Source organism: Octopus sinensis, linkage group LG3 (genome assembly GCF_006345805.1).
Source record: "Octopus sinensis linkage group LG3, ASM634580v1, whole genome shotgun sequence".
Lineage (NCBI taxonomy): Eukaryota > Metazoa > Mollusca > Cephalopoda > Octopoda > Octopodidae > Octopus > Octopus sinensis.
In genome coordinates, this window is record NC_042999.1 from 23504623 (window position 1) to 23522122 (window position 17500).

The 17500-nt window shown below is 36.4% G+C and overlaps 1 long non-coding RNA gene across 1 annotated transcript in view; it reads left to right on the forward strand.

Moving 5' to 3' along the window:
* Nucleotides 1-6414: 6414 nt before the first annotated feature.
* LOC118762719 overlaps nt 6415-17500 on the forward strand; it is a 19612-nt gene continuing 8526 nt past the window's right edge. The window contains exons 1-2 of the long non-coding RNA XR_004998470.1: nt 6415-6425; nt 9536-9541. This is a non-coding gene — a long non-coding RNA (uncharacterized LOC118762719). The remainder of the gene's footprint in view (nt 6426-9535; nt 9542-17500) is intronic.

The window sequence follows — 17500 nt, forward strand, 5'->3', positions numbered from 1 at the left end:
ACCGATATAATAAGTACTAGGCTTACAAAGAATATGTCCTGGGATCGATTTGCTCGACTAAAGGCGGTGCTCCAGCATGGCCACAGTCAAATGACTGAAACAAGTAAAAGAGTAAAGAGTAAAGAGTATACGCACAACCAGACGATATTTAAACTTTATTCAACTGATATTATTCTATACACATTTACACAAATTCGGGGACCTTTTTTTTTTGAACGACACATGTCAACACAAGTTAGGGTTAGGGTTAGGGTTAGGGTTTGGGGAAGGGTATTTTTTTTTCTTCGCAAATGTAAATAAACCCAATCAGTTTCTTAAACGAGGGGACATATTCATACAGCACGGAATGTTTTCACCCCAAATGGAGGTCAGCGATTGGTTAAAATTGCCGAAATGCTCCAAATTTCAGACGAAATATCTTACAAACTATAGAATTTTCTCAATAAAGCCAAGAAAAAAATGATGTTTTATTAACACATTCTACCAGTATACGAAGTTTAAAAGTGTTTAGTTAACTAGAAATTGTGTTGACATGTGCCGTTCAAAAGGAAAATATCCAAATTCGGCAACAATTGCAGCGCAGAAGTCTTTTGGCAAGCTATTTAAGAACACACAAAATCCTTTAGTTTCACTTCAAAATTAAAATTTAATTTGTGTCAAAATTTTTCCGTCGCTTTGAAACCGCGACCTGTTCACAAGTAAAACTTCGTGCAGTACCAAGTTTTCTCAAATTAATTTAATTGCTTTCTATTCTAGGCACAAGGACCGAAATTTTGGGGAAGGGGCTAGTCGATTAGATCGACCCTAGTTCGTAACTGGTACTTAATTTATCGACCACGAAAGGATGAAAAGCAAAGTTGACCTCGGCGGAATTTGATCTCAGAACGTAAGAACGGATGAAATGACACTAAGCATTTTAACTGCGCACTAACGATTCTACTAGTTCGCTGCCATAAATTACACACATATATATATGTGTGTGTGTGTGTGTGTGTGTGTGTGTGTATACATATATATATATAAATAACATACTAGATGTACCCGTCGTGACCTGTTGTGTCACAACCACTAGAAGTTGAAAATGTCGATGCGTAGCGGGAAAGGGAAAAAATAATATTTCGAACTTCATGCAATAGAATACTTTAAAATATTACACTTCTCCTGCCTTTGGTATGACAACATAAATACAGCCAAGTTTCTTCTTTGAAAACGTTCATAAGGCTTTCAACTTTTTTCCTCGCTTTCTTCTTTGCTATTCTTCGTTATTACTGTTCCAAGTGAAATCCATGGGTACTTCGGCATAGAGTAATTGCAAAGTCATCATTGATACACAATGATAACAATTCTGTCAAGGTAAAGTATACTAGCCATCTCAATATGGCTAACCACTAAGGGTGGGTGTTACTGAAGCTTTTAGCCCCAGGAGATCATCGTCTCCAGCTGGCTTTAGGCACACTTTCTGTGCCCTTATGACATTTGCAAAGGGAGGTCATCCCTCTCTCGTAAACCTAAGTGATACGCACAGACTGTAGTTTCGAGGTATTTGCCTCTTGTCAACGTACGGTAATCACCGGTTTTCGATGAGGGGACCTGTTTGCAAATATCTATATAATGTTTTTCCCAGTAACTTCTGTCACTGATTTCGAAAAACTGTCTGCAAGCAATAATAAATCTCTGAACGAGATGTAAACAGTAACCGCTCGAGCCATATTGAGATGGCTAGTATACTTTACGTTGTCGAGCGGTTACTGTTTACATCTCGTTCAGAGATTTATTATTGCTTAAATTCTGTCAATGTTCTACTGATATGTCGTTCATTGACAGCCATGTATATCCTCGTTGTTTTTGAAATTCCAGGTTAGTGCTCGGCGTGCTGGAAGACCACTGAGAGTGAAGCATCCCTTGACTTTTGTTAAAGTATGTCCCTTGCAGAAGGTTGTTTTGATATTAAGCCAGATAAGCAGGGAATGACATTGAACGTTTTGGAGGTCTTTTGCTTGCGGTTGCGATCGTGGCGATACCACATTTCTGAGCCCACAACCCATATTGGCACTCGATATCTTCATGTCTTGTTTCTGAATCGTGTCAGTAGGGTGGAGAGGGTCAATTAGGTGCTGCGCAAGTTTTATTGGACCAAAAATTTTAGACTGTGCAATCGCCGGTGAGGCGATTATTCTGTGTTTGATCGAGTAGTAGAGCGCCGCGACGAGCATGGAAACCGCTGCTAATTATAATTAGCGTACAAAACTACATCAATACACCAAGTTTGAAATCAATTGGAATAAAATTGAAGGAAGTAGGAGTAGGTGTAGGAGTGGCTCTGTGGTAAGTAGCTTGCTTACCAACTTCATGATTCCGGGTTCAGACCTACTGCGTGGCACCTTGGGCAAGTGTCTTCTACTATAGCTTCGGGCCGACCAAAGATTTGTGAGTGGATTTGGTAGACAGAAACTGAAAGAAGCCCGTCGAATATATGTATATGTGTGTGTGTGTGTGTGTGTGTGTGTGTGTGTGTGTGTGTGTGTGTTTGTGTGTCTGTGTTTGTCCCCCCAACATCACTTGACAACCGATGCTGGTGCGTTTACGTCCCCGTCACTTAGCGGTTCGGCTAAAGAGACCGATAGAATAAGTACTAGGCTTATTACAAAGAATAAGTCCTGGGGTCGATTCGCTCGACTAAAGGTGGTGCTCCCGCATGGCCACAGTCAAATGACTGAAAACAAGTAAAAGAATAAAAGAGAAGTTAAAGGTGAAAACGAACCAAAAGATGCAGAACCATTGGAGTATTAGACTCGAGGTAATCGACTAAACCCCACTCCTCCCAAAATTGCTGGCCTTGTGCTCAAAAATAGAAAGAATTTATTTCTTTATTGCCCACAGGGGGCTAAACATAGAAGGGACAAGCAAGGACAGACAAGGGGATTAAGTCGATTATATCAACCCCAGTGATTGACTGGTACTTAATTATTCGACCCCGAAAGGATGAAAGGCAAAGTCGACCTCGGCGGAATTTGAACTCAGAACGTTTGAACCCAGAACAAAAAATAGAAAGAATTATTAAAGGCAGAGAGTCTGCAAAATCGTTATCGCGTCAGAGAATATATAATTAACGGCATTTTTCCCGGTTTTACGGTTTTGGTTCAAATCCCGCCGAGGTCAGTTTTGCTTCTTATCCATTTCGGACTTGATTATATAAGGACCAGTCGAGCACTGACTGTTCTAACCCCAACCCCCACGCATTAACTCAAAATTTGATACCTTTTGCTTATTGTAGAAAAGATTATAACCATCACCATGCCCACCACCACTGCCACGCTGTTATCACCAACACCACTCTGCTATCACAACCATTAACACTATCAACAGATACCACCACCACCACCACCACCACCACCATGAAGGCAAAGAACAGGCTTATTGTCTGGAGATGAGAGAATTGTCTAGGACAGGTATGTCTGCATCAATTGGCATCGTCGGCACGGCAATTGGCCTACCTTACCTCCAGCATCCACTTGTATGTATGTATGTATGTATGTATCAAGCTTGCTTGGTGAGGAGGGTGTTTATTGGACACCCTGCGGGATGAATAACAAAACCCGTCAAAGGGCGGAGGAACTCTTGAGAGTCAACGGCCATCCAATAAATGTCTTAAGGCTGGATCATGCGCAGGGACATAGAAATAATCGGACTAAATACCCGATCGCGCAGTTAAACCATTGGGAGTGAAGGTCTCCTAGCCTTTGTTAGGGCATCCTTCTAGGAGAAGGTAACTCAGGTAACTGGGATAACTACGACATAAAACCTGCGGCTCAGTGGTTACCGATGATGTTGATTTGTTCTTCTTTTCGGATAATGGCTGCTGTTGCTTAGTGAGTGGGATTGACTCAGTGCACAGCCTTTCCCCACTTAAAAAAAATCTTCTTGCACAGGCATTGCACGATAACAACATTGATTAAGTTTCGTGCAATGACCATACTCGATAACGAGGGGGCAGCCACCATGTATGTATGTATGTATGTATGTATGTATGTATGTATGTATGTATGTATGTATGTATGTATGTATGTATGTATGTATGTATGCATGTATGTATGTTATTCAGTTTTATTTCAAAATTTCTTACCATTAGAGAAAGAACCGGTTTCTAACCTAGATCCAAGGCTCCTTTATTGGAATTTCATCAACATCAACAGAATATTTTTTTTTGTATGTATGTATACGTGCAGACTTGTATGTTTTGTTTTATGTATGGCTTCTCGTGCATATTCTTGCATATCTAGACATGCTCATATATATTTAAATGATAAACCCCGCTAATAGACGAAAACTTTCTCTCTATTATCAAAATATACACCGTAACAACTTTGAATACACGAGTGCCCAACATATACATCCCTCCAGTATCGAACCCTATACTTTAGACCATAACGAAAACCCAAACAATCCTACTAACACTAACTAGAATACTAATACCCCGACTTCTACCACAATTACAGATAGGATAAAAATAACAACGATACGAATAGTAATAATATTAGTAATAATAATGTTAATACCATAGACCAATCTACCCCCATTTCTAACCTCTCCTTACACAGTATTACTTCCTCCGTTTCTGAAAATAATCCCCGCAATGCACTACCATGTAACTGTCGCCTGGGACCATTTGCCCTTTACAAACCCGTTGCAGAAGGTCTAGTGTAATTTATAAATGCACCGTCCTCAACACGTTACACAATTCTACAAAAATATATGTAGGATCAACGAGAATTTCAAACAACGGTACGTTGCGCATCTCAATTCTTTTAGATATGAGGAACACAGTAAATTCACAACCCTCGCCAGTCACATACATCATCTCAGAAATATAAATATTCCATGTAACTTGTCATGGTCCATAATAGATTCAGGGTCAACACTCAGCCTGTAAGTTATGCTTAAAAGAAACACTCCACATATTAAAGCACAACTCTTCAATACTACTATAACGAGGCCCTAGTTCCATGCAACCGCCGCTTTTTTCATATCTTCAAATTTTACCATAAATCTAAATGCAACTTAAATCACCAAACTGTACACATACAGAACACCCCTTAGGTAATATCCAGCAACCTTATTTGGCTTTCCAATGTCTTAATTCTTAAAATTTTCAATTTTTAATTTTTTTATTATTTAATAATACATATATAAACATATGTGTATGTGTATATATATGTGTGTGTGTGTATGTGTATACATGTATATATATATATATATAATATATATGTGTGTGTGTGTGTGTGTGTGTGTGTGTGTGTGTGTGCATATTATATATATGTGTAGATATTCGTATGGGTATAGGTACATAAGTATGCTGGCCCATATAATTGTGCATATACGCATTTATATGTCTATGTGTGCGCGCGTGTATATATATATATATATATACACACCTTTCTTTCTCTCTCTGATTCATCAGTCTACACTATCAATTTAGCCAGTACAATAAATACCTACGTCTATTTTTAGAAACTTGACCATTATATCTCATTATTTTCCCCTTAATTTTTAAAGTTTTCTATTCACTTTAGTACAAACCTCACTTTCGCACCATTTTCTTTACCTATCTGCCCACCTTAGTGTCTTTCAAGCATATCACCCCACCTCCCACTTCTCACACATATCCCTTCCTTACATCTTTATCTTTTCCTTCTATCCCTCTACCTATTCTTTCGATTTTGATAGCTCTCCTCTCCCACCCTCTCACAATATCTTGACCACCATCTAGCACTTCTTTTTTCATTTTTTCTTCCTCTTTCTTTCTTTCTTTTTTTCTTTCTTTCTTTCTTGCTTCCTTTTCTTCTTTCTTTCTTTCTTTCTTTCTTTCGTTCTCCTTTCCTCCCCTATTCCTTTTGACTAACACCATTCTCCCTAACATACATATCTCTTCTCTTCTCTCTATCTACTTACCCCTACCAGTACGTTCTGAAAATTTCATTCACAATCGCAAGAAGATACCCTTTTTTGATGAACAGCACATGGAAAATTTATTCTCCATATTATCCACTTGTAATAACAAAATATGGGAACTCCTATCGGGAATCGCAGAACCATGGACCGAACATTTCTACCCCATTCTACGCAGCAACTTACCTGTAGATTATACAACTGCATATTATATACATTATATTTTACTTTTATATGTTATTATTATATTATTCCCTTTATACTTCCTATATCCAAACTTTTCCATATAACTCCTTATATATGGACTATACTATTTCTTTAGTGAAAACTCTCACATATCATCTCTGATGATGGGAAGTATCCCCTATATCCAGAAACAGCTGTAAGCTACCACCTTTCGTCCTTTTAATAAATGCCCATAAATTCCGCACCGCTTGGCTTTGTTTTTTCATTTTAACATATATATTTATATGTAGTAGGTATACATATGTACTATATATTAATATATTATCTAGAGTATATATATATATATATATATATTATCTATATATATATAATCATATTATATATTATATTTCATATATATATATATATTATATTATTTCTATATATATATATATATTCATATATATATATATATATATAGTATATATATGATATATATATAATTATAATATATATTATATATATGATATTATATAACTTCGTATTATATATATATATATATATATATATAGATATTCATATTATAATGATATATACTATATATAGTTCATATATATATATATATATATATATATATATATATATATATATATATATATATATATATAATTCCCTAGATTATATAATATATTATATATATATATATAATATATATATATATATATATATATATATATATATATATATATATATATATATATATATATATAATATAAAGTAGCTTGCTGACGAACCAACATGGTTCAGGGCTCAGCCCCACTGCGTGGTACCTTGGGCAAGTGTCTTTTACTATAGCCTCGGGCCGACCAAAGCCTTGTGAGTGGAATTGGTAGACGGAGGCTGAAAGAAGCCCGTCGTATATATCTATATGTATGTGTGTGTGTGTGTATGTGTTTGTGTGTCTGTGTTTGTCTACCCAACATCGCTTGACGACCGATGCTGGTGTGTTTACGTCCCCGTAACTTAGCGGTTCGGCAAAAGACAACGATAGAATAAGTACTAGGCTTCCAAAGAATAAGTCCTGGGGTCGATTTGTTCGACTAAAGGCAGTGCTCCAGTATGACCACAGTCAAATGACTGAAACAAGTAAAAGAGTACATATATATACACATAGTTATATATACATATACATGCGTATATTCAATTAGAAATTATACATGCATATAATCAATTATCAATAACATATATGTACATATATATTTTGTATTTATAAAATACTAGCAGTATCGCCCGGCGTTGCTCGGATTTGTAAGGGAAATAACTATATAAGCATTTTTAGAGAGTTATAGCCAAAAAATAGCAAAGAAATGCATTAAAAATGGCAAAAAAAATGATGGTAAATTTTTTTTAAATCGTTGACTCATCGTAGACATTTTTAGAGAGTTACTTCCCTTATATTTAAAAAATATGCCTTAAAATGGAAAAAAATGATAGTAAATTATTTTTAAAATCGTAGACTCATCGTAGACGCGCGCTATTACCCAGAAGGGCTTGATATGAATCACGACTATAAGATACCCGGTTTTGGTTAAACTGCATCGCAAAATGTGGGAGTAGTTAGGAATCTAAATCGTAGGAGACAGACACACAACTTCACTTTTATATATAAAGATATACAAGCTCATAAACGTCAAATAATATAGATTCTACTTTATGTATTGCATCCTTTTCTCCCTTTTCTTAAAAACAATCAACGCACGCATTCATACAGCTTAAACCTAAGGTCAGTAACAACATGTATTAAAACCGAACGGAACAGGGTATATTTAAAGAGATACCCCTTGTAACAGCACTTGATGAGACGCTTAGGCAACAAGCGATGCGTCCCAACCAGTTGTACAGTATCCCTACCGTTAGGGATTGATGCTGGATGGGTCGAAACGATCGCTGTGAGCAATACACTTTCTGGTATATTTCATTTTTCCACACACACACACACATCACACGATAAGAGAGGGAAGTAACTATTCATAAGCATATAGAAATGTAATGTAATGTAATATAATATAATTATAATGCTAATACACACACACACATGAGAGAGGGCAGTACCTATTTATATCGAATGTGATATATAAGTGTATCTCGTATATCAGATAGCCTTGAACCAGTTGATGATCTCAACTTCAGAGAGTTCATTAGAAAGAGAAGGAGTCATAATTAAAATATAATGTTCAATACAACAAGTAGAGAGTAAATGACTTTAGTTAATGTTATATGATTCTTACAGGTCTAGTACTGTTGTATCACCAGGGATGGTGAATTCTCCATAAGTGTGCAAGTGTACTCCCTATATATCTATATATATATATATACATATAGCTCAAGAGACAACTGTCAAACGGTCTTGTTTGCCGCTTGGATAATGGCGGAATAAAATAATTTCGAGCAGGAAACCATGGGCTAGGTGTACTTACAAGATTTGTGCTTTTTTTTTAAAGATTATATAATAATAATAATAATAACAATAATAATAATAATAATAATAATAATAATAATATAATAATAATAATAGTAATAATAATAATAATGATAATAATAATAATAATAATAATAAAAATAATAATAATGCTAATAATAATAGTAATAATAATGATAATAATAATAATAATAATAATAACAATAATAATGATAATAATAACAATAATAATAATAATAATAATAATAATATAATAACAACAACAACAACAATAATAATAAATGACTTGATGCAGTACCAGGCAGTGGCTCTCGTGGCTTCTGATCTTAACTGATTGGAAGTGTTATCATGTACATAGTTTTATCTTGGTATAAAAGATGGGCTATAGCAAATATTCTGCTCAATACCACGGATTTGCTTGTCAGTTGCTAGACCTTAACCAGTTGAGCATGTCCCTTGGTGGTGACGATATGTGCATCTCTTGTCACGAGCAGAAATAGTGGGGGAGAATCATAGCCATGTGTTGAGAGGGATTCTTTGGGGTTTGAATAATTCACCTCTGGAAACATGAGTGTTTCGTTCAACATCCTTAAACAACCCTTATTCAGGGACTTTTTGAGCATGATGGGTTACTCGACCTGAAGAAAATTCTAACTGGGTCCCACTTGCAAGGTCATGTGCTGTTTATCTTGATATGAGTTCACCATGTCGCGCACATATGGCTGTGATGTATGTGCCTGGTGTACCCTTATCAGACGGGTAGTCATGATGGGTATATTGGGCTTCGTATATTCTACCCCAGTGTCACTTTGAATGCATGCACTTCTCTCTCACTCAATAATAATAATAATAATAATAATAATAATAATAATAATAATAATAATAATAATAATGATCAGGCCATAATGTTGTAGCTCTGCGTCGGCAAGACTTGAAAAAATATAGAAAAAAGTGTTGAATCATTCATTCATAAACTTCTCCATACAGAAAATAACATGGACTAAAATCCTAAGAAAATACGAAATTACAATAATTTCAATGCCATGATTAGCGAAAGCGAAACCGGTCGACAAACACTATAAAATATATTTAAAAATATATTAAAACTATGTAAAGTGTGTTCATTTCCCTTCTTTTATTTTATAGGGCGTGCGTTAGGGTGGGTGGTGAAGTAAGTGAGTGGTTTTATATGAAGGTGGGGTTAATACAGGGTTGTGTGATGTCTCTGTGGTTGTTTAATCTATAGGTGGATGGTGTGATGAGAGAGGTAAATGTTAGAAAATTTGATAGTGGAGCCTAAATAGTGGGAGAAAATGGAGAGAAATAGCAGGTGAGTTAGTTGTTTCCTGATGATACGGAACTGGTGGCAGATTCGGAAGAGCAACTGAGGAAACTGGTAGTATAGTTTGGAAGAATGTGTGAGAAGAGGGAACTTAATGTGAATGTAGCAAGGGGTAAGGTGATGAGATGTTCGAGAGATGGAATGGCTGGTAGGAAGGATGTGAGTATATATTTCTTTACTACCCACAAGGGGCTAAACTTAGAGAGGACACACAAGGACAGACGAACGGATTAAGTCGATTACATCGACCCCAGTGCGAAATTGGTACTTTATTTATCGACCCCGAAAGGATGTAAGGCAAAGTCGACCTCGGCGGAATTTGAACTCAGAATGTAACGACAGACGAAATACTTATTTCTTTACTAACCACAAGGGGCTAAACACAGAGGGGACACACAAGGACAGACGAACGGATTAAGTCGATTACATCGACCGCAGTGCGAAACTGGAACTTTATTTATCGACCCCGAAAGGATGTAAGGCAAAGTCGACCTCGGCGGAATTTGAACTCAGAACGTAAGGACAGACGAAATACCGCTAAGCATTTCGCCCGGCGCGCTAACGTTTCTTCCAGGATGTGAGTATAAATGGTGAGATGTTAGAGGGGGTGATTGCATTTAAGTATCTGGGATCACACATGACAGCGGTTGGGGGTTGACTGGAAAAGTAGGATATAGAGTGAGGGAAGGGAGTAAGATATTTGGAATTGTGAAAAGTATGCTGAGAGATGAAAGGTCGAATATGAATGCGAAAAGAGGTGTGCATGAGGGCGTGATTGTGCCGACAATGTTATATGGTGCAAAGGTGTGGGAGCTGAGTGAGGCGCAAAGGAGGCGACTAGTTGTCTTTGAGATCAGATGTTTGAGGGCTATAGTCGGTGTGACACGGATGGAGAGGATGAGGAATGAGGAAGTGCGAAGGCGAACAGAAATGATAGAAAAACTATCAACCAAAAGGGATAGACGAATGTTGAGGTGGTTTGGCCACATGGAGAGGATGAATGAAGAGCGGATGGTAAGGAGGCTGATGAAGGCAGAAGTGGTAGGCAGCAGAACCAGAGGCAAACTTCGATTTGTGCGGATGGATGGAGTGAGGAAAGTCATGGTGATTAGAGGTGCTGGAGTGAGAAAAGCAAGAGAATTTATAAATGACTAGCAGTATCGCCCGGCGTTGCTCGGGTTTGTAAGGGAAATAACTATATAAGCATTTTTAGAGATGTAAAGTATAATAGCCATCTCAATATGGCTAACCACAAAGGGGGGTGTTACTGTAGGTTTTTACGTTCTGAGATTTAATAATAAATTTTTAGAGAGTTACTTCCCTTATATAATAGCAAAAAAATGCATTAAAATGGGAAAAAATGATGGTAATTTCTTTTTAAATCGTAGACTCATCGCTGACGCATGCTAATACCCCGAAGAGCTCGATATGAATCATGACTATAAGATACCCGGTTTTGGTTAAACTGCACTGCAAAATGTGGGAGTAGTTAGGAATCTAAATCGTAGGAGACAGACACACAACTTCACTTTTATATATATACTAGCAGTATCGCCCGGCGTTGCTCGGGTTTGTAAGGGAAATAACTATAAAGCATTTTAAGAGAGCTATAGCCAAAAAATAGCAAAAAAATGCATTAAAATGGAAAAAAATTATGGTAATTTTTTTTTAAATCGTAGACTCATCGTAGACGCGCGCTAATACCCAGAAGGGCTCGATATGAATCACGACTCTAAGATACCCGCTTTTGGTTAAACTGCACCGCAAAATGTGGGAGTAGTTAGGAATCTAAATCGTAGGAGACAGACAGACACACAACCTCACTTTTATATATAAAGATAAGAAAGCTTTGAGAGTGTTTGTGGACGGATGAGTGAATTTGATGTTGCTCAAAGGGGTACGGAATCTCCATGACGCAGCGGGGGGTAAACCAGCATCTGCTATCGGACACCGCTGTTGACACTGGAGGTTGCGTTCTATGTTCTGACCCGAGTACTGAACTTTGAGCTGGGAGACGAAGAGAATGCTTAGTGTGTGTCTTGTGACTACCTCCTCCTAAAGAAATGGGAAATAGGCCTGGGTATATATATATATATATACTCTTTTACACACTTATTTGTTTCAGTCATTTGACTGCGGCCATGCTGGAGCACCACCTTTAGTCGAGCAACTCGATCCCAGGACTCATTCTTTGTAAGCCTAGTACTTATTCTATCGGTATAAGTGTATCTCGTATATCAGATAGCCTTGAACCAGTTGGTGATCTCAACTTCAGAGAGTTCATTAGAAAGAGAAGGAGTCATAATTAAAATATAATGTTCAATACAACAAGTAGAGAGTAAATGACTTTAGTTAATGTTATATGATTCTACAGGTATAGTACTGTTGTATCACCAGGGATGGTGAATTCTCCATGAGTGTGCAAGTTACATCATCTATTATCTATCTATCTATCTATCTATCTATCTATCTATCTATTATCTATCGATTATCTATCTATATCTATCTATCTATTATATATTTATCTATATCTATCTATATATCTATCTATCTATATATATCGATCTATCTAGATATCTATTATATATATATAGATATATAGATATATATATATAGATAGATAGATAGATATATAGATGATATATATAGATATAATATATAGATATTATATATATATATATATATAATATATATATATATATATATAGATATATAATATATAGATAGATAGATAGATAGATAGATAGATAGATAGTAGATAGATAGATAGATAGATAGATAGATAGATCGATAGATAAATAGATAGATCTGAAAAAACAACTGTCAAACGATCTCGTTTTCCGGTTAATGACAGAATAAATTATTATTTCGAGCAGGAAAACTTGGGTAGATATATTTAAAAGATTTGTTGGGTTTCTTAAGATTATATATATACCAAATCCACTCACAAGGCCTTGGTCGGTCCGAGCCTATAGTAGAAGACACTTTCCCAAGGTGCTACGCAGTGGGACTGAAACTGGAACCATGTGGTTAGGAAGCAAGCTTTTTTCCACACAGTCGCTCCTGCACCTATATATATATATATTATATATATTATTGTGTCTGGGGAGAGCCATTTTGTTTTAATGAAGTACAAGAAGCAACGAAAATTTTAGAAAACATAAATAAATGAGTGGAAATCGAACCGGTGAGAGTGTTAATTAATCAGGCATTAAAACAGAATGAATCACCCCAGACAAAAATAAAATATGCTTCAATGCACGAATTCACATAAAGAACCTTGCGAACCGAACACAAGAACGAAATATATGTATGTGTCTATGTATACATATTCATCTGGAAATATGCGTGTGTTTGTGATTGTGTGTGTGTGTGTGTGTTTATGTGTGTGTGCGAGCGTGTGCGTGTATGTATGTATGTACATATGTATGTATATATCTATGGTTTATGTAATTCAGACAGTATTAAATCATCTTAGCCATCTATGAGTCATACTATATTCAACGTGGCTGTGTGGTAAGTAGCTTGCTAACCAACCACATGGTTGCGGGTTCAGTCCCACTGAGTGGCACCTTGGGCAAGTGTCTTCTGCTATAGCCCAGGCCCGACCAATGCCGTTGTGAGTGGATTGGTAGACGGAAACTGAAAGAAGCCTGCGTATATATGTATGGATATATATATATATATATATATATATATATATATATATATATATATATATATGTGTGTGTGTGTGTGTTTGTGTGTCTGTGTTTGTCCCCCTAGCATTGCTTGACAACCGATGCTGGTGTGTTTACGTCCCCGTCACTTAGCGGTTCGGCAAAAAAGAGACCGATAGAATAAGTACTGGGCTTACAAAGAATAAGTCCCGGGGTCGATTTGCTCGACTAAAGGCGGTGCTCCAGCATGGCCGCGGTCAAATGGCTGAAACAAGTAAAAAGACAGAGTACTTACATTGCTATTAGACCAGTTATTACGGTATTGGTCCCAAAATAACATCTCTCATGGACCTGCTGTGTCAAAAATACTATAAATATCAGACGGAGACGAAAATTGGTCCCAGCGAAAACGCAAGATGTATTTCGGCCTTCATGGGTCTTTTCGTTGTCCTCTACTCGCATCGACCCATGCACTCAGACTAGATTTCGACGCAACCGTTATAGAAAAAGTGAATAAATATTCACTGATATTATAAATAGCGGCCTGGCTGAATATAAATACGGTATACAGGATTTTATTAAAAGAGCCACCTATGTATCATACATAATGTATACTCTCTCTCTCTCTTTCACTCTTTTACTTGTTTCAGTCATTTGACTGCGGCCATGCTGGAACACCGCCTTTAGTCGAGCAAATCGACCCCGGGACTTATTCTTTGTAAGCCTAGTACGTATTCTATCGGTCTCTTTTGACGAACCGCTAAGTAACGGGGACGTAAACACACCAGCATCGGTTGTCAGCAATGCTAGGGAGGACAAACACAGACACACAAACACACACACTTCATACATACATATATATATATATATATATATATATATATATATATATATATATATATACATATATACGACAGGCCTCTTTCAGTTTCCGTCTACCAAATCCACTCACAAGGCATTGGTCGGCCGGGGCTATAGCAGAGACACTTGCCCAAGATTGCCACGCAGTGGGACTGAACCGGAACCATGTGGGTGGTTAGCAAGCTACTACCACACAGCCATTCCTACGCCTGTATATAAAGTATATACACTTTTAATGGATCAATTACTGCAGTATTTGCCCTGAGATATCTCCTATAGAAATGCTGTATTAAAAATACAAGAAATATTGGGAGACAGACCAAAAATCGTCCCCAGATATTCTGTTTTTCATTCCTTTGATGATTCAGTGTTTTAATGGAAATCGTTTCTTTGTTTTTTTTTTTTACCTTTCCTCTATATTAAAAGTAAAGTTGAAGTTAAATTTATTGTTTCCTGTTCCATATTATCTTTATATATAAAAGTCAAGTTGTGTGTCTGTCTCCTACGATTTAGATTCCTAACTACTCCCACATTTTGCGGTGCAGTTTAACCAAAACCGGGTATCTTATAGTCGTGATTCATATCGAGCCCTTCTGGGTATTAGCGCGCGCCTACGATGAGTCTACGATTTAAAAAAAAAATTTACCCTCATTTTTCCATTTTAATGCATTTTTTCGCTATTATATAAGGGAAGTAACTCTCTAAAAATATCTACGATGAGTCAACGGTTTAAAAAAAAAATTACCATCATTTTTTTCCCATTTTTAATGCATTTTTTTGCTATTTCTTGGCTATAACTCTCTAAAAATACTTATATAGTTATTTCCCTTACAAACCCGAACAACGCCGGGCGATACTGCTAGTACATAATAAATTTCAATTTTAGTTTTAAAAAGTAATTATGAGCAACAGAAGCAGTACCAATAACTAAAGGTAATATGTATCCACACTTAAAAGTGAACGTTGTGTAAGTACACAAAATACTACGATAGTTATAAGCGTAGGAGTGTGTGTGTGGTAATTAGCTTGCTTACGAACCACATGGTTTCGGGTTCAGTCCCACTGCGTGGCTCCTTGGGCAAGTGTCTTCTACTATAGCCTCGGGCAAACCAAAGCCTTGTGAGTGGATTTGGTAGACGGAAACTGAAAGAATCCGTCGTATATAGTATATATATATATATATATATATATATATAGATATATATATATAATATATATATATATAGAATATATCTATTATATGTGTGTGTGTGTGTGTGCTTGTGTGTTTGTGTGTCTGTGTTTATCCCCCCAACATCGCTTGACAACCGATGCTGGTGTGTTTACGTCCCCGTAACATAGCCGCTCGGCAAAAGAGACCGATAGAATAAGTACTAGGCTTACAAAGTATAAGTCCTGGGGTTGATTTGCTCGTCTAAAGGCGGTGCTCCAGCATGGCTACAGTGAAATGACTGAAACAAGTAAAAGAGTAAAGAGTTATCTCAAGAGAAATTCTCATATTGACATTCGGTGCATAGAAGCTAGAACGCATGATGACGAATTTGATCCATCCATTCACCTCCTCCTCCGACTCCCACCCACTATTCCTGGGACGGTTGATTCCTCAGGCACCTTCTCCATAAGGTCCTATCAGAAACAACCATCATTACACTTTCTGCTTGGATTTCCAAGTTTGACTGGTTGAGACTACAGATATTATCCAGTTTTTTCGTTCTTGGTCCACTCCTAGGTCTCTTGCCGCTTGGCTCGGTTTGAAGAATCCGTTTTGCGATTCTTTCCTGCGATATTCTAATTACGTGTCCATAGTATCGAAGCTATGATCTCTCAATACGAAATAGCAGCTCAACCTGGAGAGACTCCGTGATCTCCGAGTTACGCACCTTTGTCAAGTAACATTACTCCAGATAATTTAATCTCTATGTATAAAGCTGAAGTTGTCTGTGTATGGCAGGTTTGGTAGCCTTCAACTAACACTATCTCCTCCGAGACCCTGCGGCACAAGTTGACCAAAATTGAGAGTATGATAGAAGAAGGCTTGCCCTTCCTTCCGTAGAAGAAAAAATTCAAATCGGACCATGTTAACACCAAAAAGTATTTACATCAAAAAGATGCTTTTTTTCTATGAAAATCCCTATTTTTTTACGATTTTTTGACTGCTATATCGCCTTTTTCGGTGTATTTCAACCAGAAAAATGTTCACTTAATGTTTACTTTTCAAAAATTCCAATTCTAAAGGGTCGAAACAAAATCCGATACTGCTAGTGTAAAAGTATATTTCACATGAGAAGTTATCTGTTTTAAGTGAAAAGTTGAATTTTAAAAGCTATTGAGATTTAAATACAAAAACAGCACACGGCAATACAAAATTATTGTAAAACAATCATTCTGGTTTAAAAGACATCGAGTATATCAGAGGCCATAATATCACGTCGTTATAATAGGATTATAATAGTATTGTTGTTAAAATGCTTTGGTGAAACCACAAACTACAGTTCCAAATTGTCACAACTCAAGTGTTGTTTGTGGTTAAGAAAAAAAACAAAGACCGTATCATTACATTGTTATAATCCAATCATTGTAGGTCGTAAATGTTAGATAAAACAGTAAGACAACAATCACAGTACTCTGTTGTTATAATTCAAGTGGTGGTATTTAAAATATATGGAGAAATACATGGACTACAATATTGCATTCATATAAAATTGATCAATGTAGATTTTTATGCAGTTGATAATAAAAGATTAGGAAACAAAGAAGCTATGGAGAAATACAGGAACTACAATATTGAAATCTATAGAGAAACACAAGGACTACTGTATAGTGTTCTTACATATTAACCGTTGTGGTTTTATGTAGTTGATAATAATAATATTATAAAAAAAAAACACAAAGAAGTTAAAGAAGAGAATGGATTCCTAGAAATTGCAATAACACCAACAAGAGTTGTATTGTAATTTTCAGTGATAGAAAACACATGGGTAAAATTGAAAGTTACTATTTTCTCAATCATGGTTTCCAATGTATGTAAAAGGAATATTTAAAACAAAA